General features: G+C 36.8%; 1 protein-coding gene across 1 annotated transcript in view; it reads left to right on the forward strand.

Annotated features, from left to right (window-relative positions):
• The window catches only part of LOC144978902 (uncharacterized), a 296,697-nt gene that overhangs the window by 78,552 nt on the left and 205,645 nt on the right, over positions 1-12,500 (forward strand). The window lies entirely within an intron of this gene.

The raw sequence follows: 12,500 nt of genomic DNA on the forward strand, positions 1-12,500 counted from the left end.
TGGTTTGTCACATTATAGCTCAAAAGGTAGAGCACTCGCTTCACATGCACCCCCACCCCCTCACATGCCAAAAAAAAAACAAAAAAAAAAAACAAAACAAAACAAAACAAAACATGATCGATCTGTGGTAAAGTCAAGCCCACAGTTAGTTGGACTCGAACCCCGGACTTACATGTCTCAGGTCGAACGCCATACCAAAAGTACGCAAAGCTAATTAAAAATTAAACATAATTAAAAAAAAAAAGAATATAAAGAACAGATGAACGGGGTGGCAAGACCAGTTAGGGTGACTAAGACCTGCCCACAAATGTGCCCTCCCCCCCCCCTCCCCCCTCCCCCCCACACACACACACAGATTGACAATAGGATTCAACAGCCGTGACGTCACTTCCCTCGTAATGACGCCTAGTAACTTAGTAACTGGTTCTAAAGAATCGGAACAATGGCGGACGCCCTTATGAAATATTTCTCCGACGAGCATAAAAGCGTATCCAGAGGAAAGAAAAACATTATAAATATGATCATGTTTTGACTTTTATACATTTTGATCACATGACATAAGAAAAGTTCTAGCCAGCACGAAGATTAAAAAATACCAATTTTCTTTGTTTAGAACCAAGCTGCTGGTTGCTGTGCGGACGTGACATCAGACTGTTGACTCCTATCATTCAACAAATATGGTAAAATCCTACATCATTTGATAGATTTCATCCTTCCCCACACTGTAACATTGGACAAATTATTACAATGTCAGGATGTGTCATATGAAGATGATTTAAAAACTGGTTAATGGTCATCATCTCTATAATATAGATAGAATGAAGTTGACGTCACTCGGGTCTTTCTTTTGTTTTTTTTTGTTTTGTTTTGTTTTTTTTGTTTTTTTTTGTTGTTTTTTTTTTGCCGTCCACGTTTATGAGCAATTATCACTTAACTGTATTAACCAGACTATAAACGTTCAGGGTTACACATAGATTGGTGTGTTGGTGCGTTATACTTCCGGATGGCAATGTTGTGAGTTTCTGCGCCAAGCGCATACTATCTATATCTTGACAATGAATCAACCTGTCGGATTTTCTTTTTCTAACGTGTGGGGAAGGATGAAATCTATCAACAAGTGATATACATTTTGACATAGTTGTTTAATAATTTTCAATCTGAGAGTAGAGACACATTTGGGGGCTGGTTCAGGACAACGCAACTGGCATTATCACCCCGGTTCCACGCTAATACAACAACAACAACAACAACAACAACAAAGAAAACGAACAAACAAAAAAAAAGGAAAACGAATCGAGAGACAAGGCAAAAACCCAACTGGCACGCAAAGATAAGTATAAACCAAACAAACAAACAAACAAACAAACAAACAAACATCACCAAATACTACAAAAATAAATAACAATATTATGAAGCGAAAAACACAAGAACATGATACCACAAAAAACTTAATCGCAAAGTCTGTGCATAATCCGACATTTTAATTCTTTTGGCATAGCGCATAGTAATATTATAATATACACATCCAGGAGTCTCGAGTCTCGAAATCTCAATTTACAACTAACCTAAAGAAAAACCCCATCGAGTAATTGGCAGGGATGTTGACATCAATCATCACTTGGGTGGTATCAAGACTAAATGATGTACACAAGTAGTCTGTTGGGCGATATCACTAAAATTTGATATCGATATGATACGATATTTCATCACTTGAAATATCGATACATCGATATTTATCGATGCAAAGGAATTATATATCGATATATCGAAAATCGATAAAAAAGAAACTCGATAAACGTACTTGTCGATACGATATTATGCCCAACACTTTACACAAGTACTAAATTTGATTAATGTATCCGAATTAAATGTTAAAACTGGTCAAAATATAAATTGTTGGCATTAGCACCCTGGAATATGGTATCCATTCTCCTCAATAAAACATACAAACTCAACACAAGTCTGATATTTCTGGCTATAAATTCAATTTCCAACATCTTAACCAACCCGACTTAATACCGTTTTGAGGCAAAGGGTCACATATTCTATAATAATATTTTTTCTTTTTACATAATCTGGAGTTGATTTCCTCTGTCTGTTTCGTTTCGCCAACAGCCAATCAAATCCAACGATTCACGCTGACAAAACACAATTTATGATGACGTAACACACACACACACTAATGGCTCCAAACACAGCCAATCAAAAACCAGGTCATGTTTCGTTGCTAGAGGTCGCTTCATTCCCTTTGAAGTCGTGATCGAGGTACGTAGGCTTTGTAAACAACGTAAGGATATTGAACTGAATGGAATGGAGCAAAAACGTGACGTCATAATCATTTAATTTGGCCTTTTCCCCGACCTAGTGACGACATACTCTTGTTTGTCGGTATGCTACATCCGGCTGATGGATGTTGTGAGTATTTTACCGAAACACATAGCATGAATAGATGGAACGCGTTAAAGTACTCACGTGTTTTGCCCATGTGAGACATTTTTGATGCGTTTGGGCAAAATGCTCACACGGGCAGTACATGTGAGTACTTTAGTTTAACGCTGTTCCATCTATTCATGATATGCGTTTAGATAAAATACTCACAACATCCGCCAGCCGGATATAACATGTACCAACAAACACAAACTATGTGTAAACTTTAAACGTTTTTATAGTCTTGATTGATATAATTTGGTGAGAACTAATCATTAAAATGGCTGTCTAAAAACAACAACAAAGAGCTGAGTGACGTCAATTTCGTTCTATCTATAGTGAAAACGAAACCCCCACTTACGTAGAGTCAAAATAAATTAGAGATGATTGCGTTGATCAGATTTCACAAAAACATTCCACTTTTGACTAATCGAACAAGGTAATCACGTGGTACATCATCTTCTGCTGACTGTGTAAACAACCCTTTAGTACGGCAATGTTATGAAAAAAAAAAAAATTTGTTTAATTTTTGCATTTTTTTTAAGGACGAAAATAGTTCAAGGAAATTCCCAATAGTTTTTCTCGCCAAAATTGTTGTTAAACAAAACACAGAATTATGGGTAATCTCTTTCATATTGTATGTTGAGGCATTTTTTTTCTGGAGAGAGAGAGAGAGAGAGAGAGAGAGAGAGAGAGAGAGAGAGATAGAGTGATGAAGAGATAGAGAGATAGAGATATATAAAGATAGATAGATAGATAGATAGAAATATATTGATAGCGATGGATAGATAGATATAGATAGATAGAGAGAGAGAAAGAGAGAGAGAGAGACAGAGAGAGATAGAGATAGAGTGATGAAGAGATAGAGAGATAGAGATATATAAAGATAGATAGAAATATATTGATAGCGATGGATAGATAGATATAGATAGAGAGAGAGAGAGAGAGAGAGAGAGAGAGAGACACTCAGAGAGAGAGACAACCAAAGAGAGAGAGAGAGAGAGTGACACCCACAGAGAGAGAGTGACACCCAGAGAGAGAGTGACACCCAGAGAGAGAGAGAGAGAGAGAGAGAGTGACACCCACAGAGAGAGAGTGACACCCACAGAGAGAGAGTGACACCCAGAGAGAGAGTGACACCCAGAGAGAGAGAGAGAGAGAGAGAGTGACACCCACAGAGAGAGAGTGACACCCAGAGAGAGAGTGACACCCAGAGAGAGAGAGAGAGAGAGAGAGAGAGAGAGAGAGAGAGAGAGAGAGAGAGTAGTAAGAAAAGATCATCTCTATGCTCGACTGTAAACAATCCCAACCAAACGATAATTTTATAATAGTTGCCATAAATTCGGGTCATTGACATCGACATCCAGTGTTGTGTACGATTTTGACACAGACGCTAGTCATGGTATCTTTTATTACAACTGGTTGATAAACATATCATTGATTTTATTTTTAACTCGAACATTTTTAATAAAGTATTTCTGTCAGTCGGATATAACATAGTAATACACAAAACTGTGTGGAAATGGTCTACCGTTTATATTCGTGATTGATTCAGATATTATGCGTTTGGCCAAAAATCTCACAACATTGCCATCCGGAGGTATGATGCACCAACACACAAAACTACGTGTAACCTTGAACGTTTATAGTCTGATTAATAAATACAGTTTAGTGAGGATTATTCATAAACATGGATGGCAAAAAAACAATAACAAAAACCTGAGTAACGTCAACTCCATTCTATCTATAATTTAGTGAGAACTACTCCTACAAATGGCTGGCTAAAAACAATAACAAATTGCTGAGTGACGTCAATAGGCGTCAACAGTCGTGACGACACTTCCCTCGTACTGACGCATAGTAACTTAGTAAACAGTTCTAAACTATCTGAACAATGGCGGACGCCCTTATGAAATACTTCTCCGACGAGCATAACAGTGTATCCAGAGGAGAAAAACATTATAAATCTGATCATGTTTTGACTTTTATACATTCTGATCACATGACATGTGAAAAAGTTCTAGTCTAGCCAGCATAAAGAATAAAAAGGATTGATTTTCTTTGTATAGATCCAATCTGCATGTTGAAATCAGACGTGAAATCAGACGATTCAAAAACATGAATTGTGTAATGTCATAGGTGTGAAGATGCAATTTTTTTTCATCAGTACGTCAAAATGATAAATACCAGCTAACCAACAGGGGGCCTGACTCGTGTGTCTGACGGGCATGTACTAAAGGTAGCTATGGGAATAAGGAATGTTTGTCACGCCTTTTAGTTGAATAGATAGAATGAAGTTGACGTCATTCAGGTCTTTGTTATTGTTTTTTTTTTTGTTTTTTTTTTTTTTTTTTTTTTTTTTAGCCAAATAGCATGCACGTTTATGTGCAATTAATTCTCACTAAACTGTATTATTTATCCAGACTATAAACGTTCAAGGTTACACATCGTTTTGTGTGTTGGTCTGTTATATTTACGGATGGCAATGTTGTGAGTTTCTTAGCCAGTTGCACGGCATCTATAGATAGTATGAGCTTGGCTAAGAAGCTCACAACATTGACATCCGGAAATATAGCAGAACGACACACATAACTATGTGTAACCTTGAACGTTTATAGTCTGGTTAATACAGTTTAGTGAGAATTCCTCATAAACGCGGATGGCAAAAAAACAATAACAAAGACCTGAGTGACGTCAAATTCATACTTTTATTCGAGATAAAATTCAAGGGGAGGGAACGGGCTAAATGACAGGAAATAATTCTGATTGGATGGTTCAGGCGTGTCCAAGCATTCACCATTGTCCTTCAGCAAAGCAATAATCTCTATGAAGATGGAGTTTATCCCGATTTCTGTAGTGTTAAATGACAGTTGCAATTAATTGCATGTTACCCTTTGGATAGAGCGGCGGTCATCGCAAAGTACATTCCGGCAGATCTTAAATACGCAGGTACCTGCACTTGAATGGATGGAGTGGAGTGAAAAAAAATGAGTGGAAGGTGGGGGTGGGGGGGGGGGGGAGGATTGACATAGAGAAAGAAAAGGGTGAAAGAATGAGAGGAGCGGGAGTGGGTGTGTGTGTGGGGGGGGGGGGGCGGGGGGGGAGATTAGGAAAATTATTTTTATAACGAAAGTATCCCACTCAATCCCTTATCGCATCTTTAATGGAGGAAGGATGGGCGCGAAGGTCGGCAGGATAAAAATATCAACTCCATCCAGTATCGATACCTGTCCGGTTACTTACGAGTACGAGACTAGCAGTTGTCTATCACGTAGCTATCCCATGGTACAGGGCAAGGCAGGGTTGGATTGAGTACTTCCTGATTCTTATCCATTGAAATGGTCATTGACTACACATTGTATCGAAATCACAAACGAGCTCATCACGATCTTTCCGGGAAGATTCGAGTACGATTCGATTCATCATAATCGATATCCTAAGGGTCATTGACTTCCATGATCTCATTATTTTCATTCTGACAATGTTCGACATCCTTAACAAGGTTATCATTGGCGTCGCCACTGCTCGTTAAGACTACAAAGTACACATACATTATATTTTGTAACTCTCATTACAAGACTATATTTAATCGAGTATATATATATATATATATATATATAATATATATATATATATATATATATATATATATATATATATAATGCAAATTGTCATCCACATTTTTTGTGGCCGAGACGATTCGTTTCTGTGTCTTACACGTCTTCAGTCGGCGAAATCCATAGTAATGTCCGTAGAAACGTTCTTACTCCAAACTACACAACGAAACAATTTTAATTTGGAGTAAGAACTTTTCTACGGACATTACTATGGATTTCGCCGACTGAAGACGTGTAAGACACAGAAACGAATCGTCTCGGCCACAAAAAATGTGAGAGACAATTTGCATTCTATATTAGCTCTAACCATCATTATCGAGCACTTTCCTACCTACGAGTACCCACCAACACTCATAAATATATATATATATATATATATATATATATATATATATATATATAAAGAGTGTTGAAGGGTACTTGTAGGTACCAGAGTGCCCGATAATGTTGGTTAGAGCTAATGTAAAAGTAAATAAAAAATATAAGTATATATAAATCTATATATATGTAACAGAATATTGAATCAAGCACTCTACTACCTCTGTGACAAGACAAAAACCATTCTATATACACCAGAGGCCAGTGAGAGAATTTGAGTCAAAATACTTTTTCTAAGGACTCAGCATTGCACTGCTTTGAGCGGAAATTTGAATCAAGGACCTACCCATATGAAGACGTATGTCATTTCACTGGAGAACAAACCGCAAAGAGAATCATAAGGACAAAAACAATTATTATTATCTTGTCACCCTTTGGTTAGGACGCCAATCTATCGCAAAGTACTTTGTGCCAGATCTATAAGACACAGTGCCCAACTCTCGCTAACTAGGTTGTGTGTATATGGGGGGGGGGGGGAATGAAAGAGGGGCTTTTAGAATAATAAAAAATATCGACATCACCCGGTATCGATACCTGTCCGTGTACCTACAAGACGGTGTGTCGTTTTTACGAAACCCGACGAAACACAGTCGCAGGTTCACTCCCCAATGGTGCACACTTCCACGAGTTCCAGGTTCACTCCCCACTGCTACCTACTTCCCATAACTTTGTCGGGTTTCGGCGGGTTTCGTAAAAAAGACACACCCCCTACGAGACGAGTTGTCTACCGTTTGGCTATTGGGACTCCATCCAACGGTAACCGTCAAGGACATGGCTCGAGTACTTCTGGTTCTTTTCAAAGCTGGATAAGAGAATCCATTGAAATTGTCATTGCACCACCCCACTGTTTCGAAATCACCAACAAGCTCATCACGATCTTCCAGCAGGGGAAATTCGAGTACGAATCGATTCATCATAATCGATATTCCAAGGGTCATTGACTTCCACGATCTCATTTGTTTTCTGTCTGTGTTTTGTTGAATAATATATATCAGAATATTTGATATATTGTTGGTTGTAGATCTCGAGTAAATTCTACCTCTCTTTACTTGGTAATATAACATATGTTGATATATAAACAATATTTGTATATAAATATATATATATATATATATATATATATATATATAAAACATGTCGTCTATGTCCCCAAGCTTGCATCCATTATCATCAATACATTAGCGCACCAATTCAAACTCCCCCTTGTATCATCTCCCTAAAGATAGGTTAACCAGAATGCAACCCCCGCCCCCCCCCCCCTCCTCACCCCTTCCCCCAAAATACACACACACACACACACACACACACACACACACACAATAGATTAAAATATAGGACAAAAAAAAAAAAAGAAAAAAAATACTCTTGTGACTTCATGGAACGCTTTGATATGTGACGTGTTGCCCCCCAACGGTGTTATGTTGGAATGATACGTGTTGCATATAGATAGTATGCGCTTGACTAAGAGGCTCATACCATTGCCATCTGGAAGTATAGCGGACCAACACACAAAACTGTGTGTATCCATGAACGTTTATAGTCGGGTTAATACAGTTCAGTTCAGTGAGCATTACTCATAAACGTGGATGGCAAAAAACAATAACAAAGACCTGAGTGACGTCATCTTCGAACTATCTATAGGGAAACTAGCAAGTTGAAATGATCAGAAATGCAAAGTTTAGTTTTTGTCGGTATTAACATTGTATTCATCTCTCCATAGAACGAAAACGAAATTAAACGGACTAGCCAAACATGATTGACGCCTATTTATTATTGGACACACACACACACACACACACACACAGACACACACACAGACACACTGCGTTGCCACGTTGGTTCGGACTTGGGACAGGGTTAAGCATTCAAGATGGAAGTCGACTACTTGGATAAATTAATTCGGTCCCTCTTTTGGACGGGACGTAATTTCCCTTATCGGTGCTTTAAAGTGCATAAAGCAAATTCTACAAATGCCAAAAACTGAAAATAAAATAGAAGGAAAAAGACAATAAAATGAATATAGAATATTCCATATCAAGATGATGTCTAGCCAACACCACTCTGTCATTAGCTCTACTTATTTGGTTTCACACGACTTCCCTGGCCAAATCCGGTTTTGCCAGTAGGACAATGATTGGTCCATTTAAATCAACGTGTACATACATATATGCAGGTCTGACATCCGAACCCGCTCATGGACGTAGTTTAACATTATTGTAATGGACAATATTTTGCGTAAATTTTTTTGTGTGTGGAGATTTCCATTTCAACAATGGGCCCACAGGGAATTGGGTTATCAGACCTGCAAATAATTGCACGTCGATTCAAGTGATATGTCAGACCCACCCACAGAACAGCCTTGGTTAAAGCTTTCCACATTCTATGTTATCCGGTATTGAAGATTCGGTCGTTCCTCCTTTTGCTTGCGGTGAATATTCTCTCTATCTCGCGGCTTTTCTTTGATGTTTGATAACTTTATAGACACTTAGATAACCACGCCCCTCGGACAGTCGTCATGATGTTATCAGAACAAACTATATATGTTTAATTATCGATGGTATGTATCTAAGTAAAATACCCACTGTCTTACAGCTTGATCAATAAAACCAACACAGATCTATAAACTTAACCGTTTATAATAATATGATCGAGAAAATCGTGTGATAACTAGTCACCCATTTGGCGGTGTGGAAACAATAACAGCGATCAGAGAAAGGTCGAATTCATTCACTTATTATAGTTTATAAATAACCAACTATATTTGTCCGAGCACGTGTGGGGGTGTGTCCACTGGTTAATTCGTGATATTAATTTGGTAGTCATCGAGTTGTTTCAAATCTTTATCGAGGGTCAGGGGTCATGTTGTTGTTGTTGTTGCTGGCCCTCCTCTCGCTCGTTTATTTTGGCCAGGGAAATAGTGCGTCATTGCTTTATTTGGAGCGCGGGGGGAGGGGGTGGGGGTGGGGTGTCTGATTAATACAATTTAGTGAGAACTACTCATAAAAATGGGTGGCTAATAACAATAACAAAGAGGGATTGACGTCATTTTCGTTTCATCATAGATAGTATGCGCTTGGCTAAGAAGCTCACAATATTGCCATCCAGAAGTATAACGGATCAACACACAAAACTAGGTGTCATCTTAAACGTTTATAGTCATGATAATACAGTTGAGTGAGAATCACTCATAAACGCGGATGGCAAAAAATAATAACAAAGACCTGAGAGACGTCAACTATCTATATAAAAGGGTGAGGGGGGAAAATTATAAAACGTAATATGGGATTTGAGTTGAAAATAAATTGACGTTAATTTGGTACTTCAGTCTCGAAGTGGTTTGTGTCAAATTCTCTTTGCATGACAATTATTGTTGATGTTGAATTTGTGCCTAGCGTAGTTTCATTTCCCGTATGGTTGTTTTCAAGTGCAACAAGCAAATTCTAACAACAACAACAACAACAACAACAATAACAACAAACAACAACAATAACAACAAAAAACAACAACAATAACAACAACAGCAGCAACAAACTGAAGGATAAGAACAATGATTGATCCAGTCACGTGATGTTGTGTTAGACCCTCAGTCGGGCGGTGGAGCAGGAGACAAAAAGCCTAAACAGTCCACGGGATTGGTGTGAAAATAAATTGACGTTTATTTGGTACACCCCCTACTTCAGTCCAAAAACAAAAGAGGGGGGGGGGGGGGGGGGTTCATATCAAATTTGCTATGCATGGCAATTGTTGATACGGTGTAATGTCATTAGGAGTTCGTCCTCGCGTATTTTATATTTCCCTTATGGCTGCTCTCAAGTGCATACAGCAAATTCTAACCAACCAAAAACAAACAACAGAACAAACTTAATCCGAAAGAAAAAAGAAAAAGACAACAAAATGAATATAGAATATTCCATATCAAGATGATGTCTAACCAACACCACTCTGTGATTAGCTCTACTTATTGGGTTTCACACGACTTCCCTGCCCAAATCTGATTTTGCCAGATAGGTCAACGATTGATCTATTCACGTGATATTATATCAGTTGTTGTTGTTGTTGGTCGTCAGCGCGGTCGATGGTTTTGGTTAGAGAAATAGTGGATCATTGCTTTTTCATTAATTTTTATTTATTTATTTGTTTATTTATGTATTTATTTATTTATTATTATTTTTTTGGGGGGGGTGAGGGGGAGGATTTCAGGTTTACAACGTAGAATATGCCCGAAAAGGTTCCACCTTACCTCCAGATTCTGAATTGACGGGTATTTTTTGTTGTTAATATAAAAGAGGAAAAGGGGGGGGGGGGGGAATAAATCATGGCATTGATATGGAATTTGGTGTAAAAATGAATTGACGTTTATTGGGGATTTGAGTCAGAAAATTGTTGACATCAAATTCTCAATACATGACAATTGTTGATACTGAGTAATGTCATTATGAGTTCGTCCAAGCTTATTTTATATTTCCCTTATGGCTGCCTAAAGTGCATAGAGCTAATTCTAACCAACCAAAAACAAAACTGAATCCAATGCAGAAAGAAAAGACAACAAAATGAATATAGAATATTCCATATCAAGATGATGTCTAGCCAAGACCACTCTGTGATTAGCTCTACTTATTTGGTTTCACACACGATTTCCCTGGCCAAATCCGGTTTGCCAGATAGGTCAGTGATTGGTTCCTTTACTTGATTTATCAGAGCACCCTCAGTATGGTGGAGAAGATCTCCCATGCTTAGTTCTTTATGTTACATGTTTCTGTTGGTCAGAGACCCCTTTTAAAGCGCCTTGAGCACATTGAGTGGATATTGTGCTATGAAAAAGCTCAAGCTCAAGTTTATACAAACCAACTATGTTTGTCCGAGCATGTGTGAAGGTGTGGTGTGTCACAAATCCCATGTTTTGATTGGTCAAAAATCTACTGGTCAATTGCACAGAGTACACAGATAGTGTGTTCTTGGAATCTCCACATGTTTCTTATTTGAACCAGTTCCCCTTTGTCTTACCTTTTCTTGGGTGCATTAATTGTAATTCTAGAACTTTTTTACTATCAAATTTTCTTCCTTTTTACGGACGCTGATATGACCTAAATGTGTTGCAAGTGTTGTAAAACCCTTAAAAACAAAACAAAACAAAATTACAACGGACACGTTGGTTGGTGAATTTCAACTATGCACGTGAAATGCCTCACGGTTCCCTTTTTTACTGTAGTACCAAAATAGGAAGAACGAAACTGACGTCACTTATCTCTTTGTTATTGTTTTAAGGCAGTCATTTTGGTGCTAAATTCTATCACTCAGACTGGAAAAGTTCTAGGTTACGGCATAGTTTTGTGCGTTGGCACGGTATATTCTGCTGGCGCATGTTGTGAGTATTTAGGCTATACGCATAGGAACAATAAACGTCAATTTACTTTCACACCAAATCCTGTACCCTGTTTTTGTTTTGTTTTGGGTTTTTTTTTCTCCTCCATCCCGAGGGTCCAGAATGTCACGTGAGTAGATCAATCATTGTCCTATCTGGCAAACTGGATTTGGCCAGGGAACTCGCGTGAAGCTCAAAGAGCAATGCTAATTATGTATTGATATTGACTTGATATCTGCTATGGGTCGTTATTGTTGTTGTTGTTATTGTTGTTGTTATTATTATTATTATTATTATTATTATTATTATTATTATTATTATTATTATTATTATTATTATTATTATTATTCATATATCATTATCAATTATCATTATTATTATTATTATTATTATTATTATTATTATTATTATTATTATTATTATTATTATTATTATTATTATTATTATTACTATTATTATTATCTATTATTATTAATATTATTATTATCATTATTATTAATTTTTATTATTATATTATTATTATTATTATTATTATTATTATTATTATTATTATTATTATTATTATTATTATTATTATTATTATTATTATTATTATTATTATTATTATTATTATTATTATTATTATTTTTTATTATTTATTATTATTATTATTATTATTATATTATTATTATTATTATTATTATTATTATATTATTATTATTATTATTATTATTATT

This window comes from Berghia stephanieae, chromosome 8 (assembly GCF_034508935.2).
Source record: "Berghia stephanieae isolate SIO BIC M18660-M18661 chromosome 8, UCSD_Bste_1.3, whole genome shotgun sequence".
NCBI classification, from domain to species: domain Eukaryota; kingdom Metazoa; phylum Mollusca; class Gastropoda; order Nudibranchia; family Aeolidiidae; genus Berghia; species Berghia stephanieae.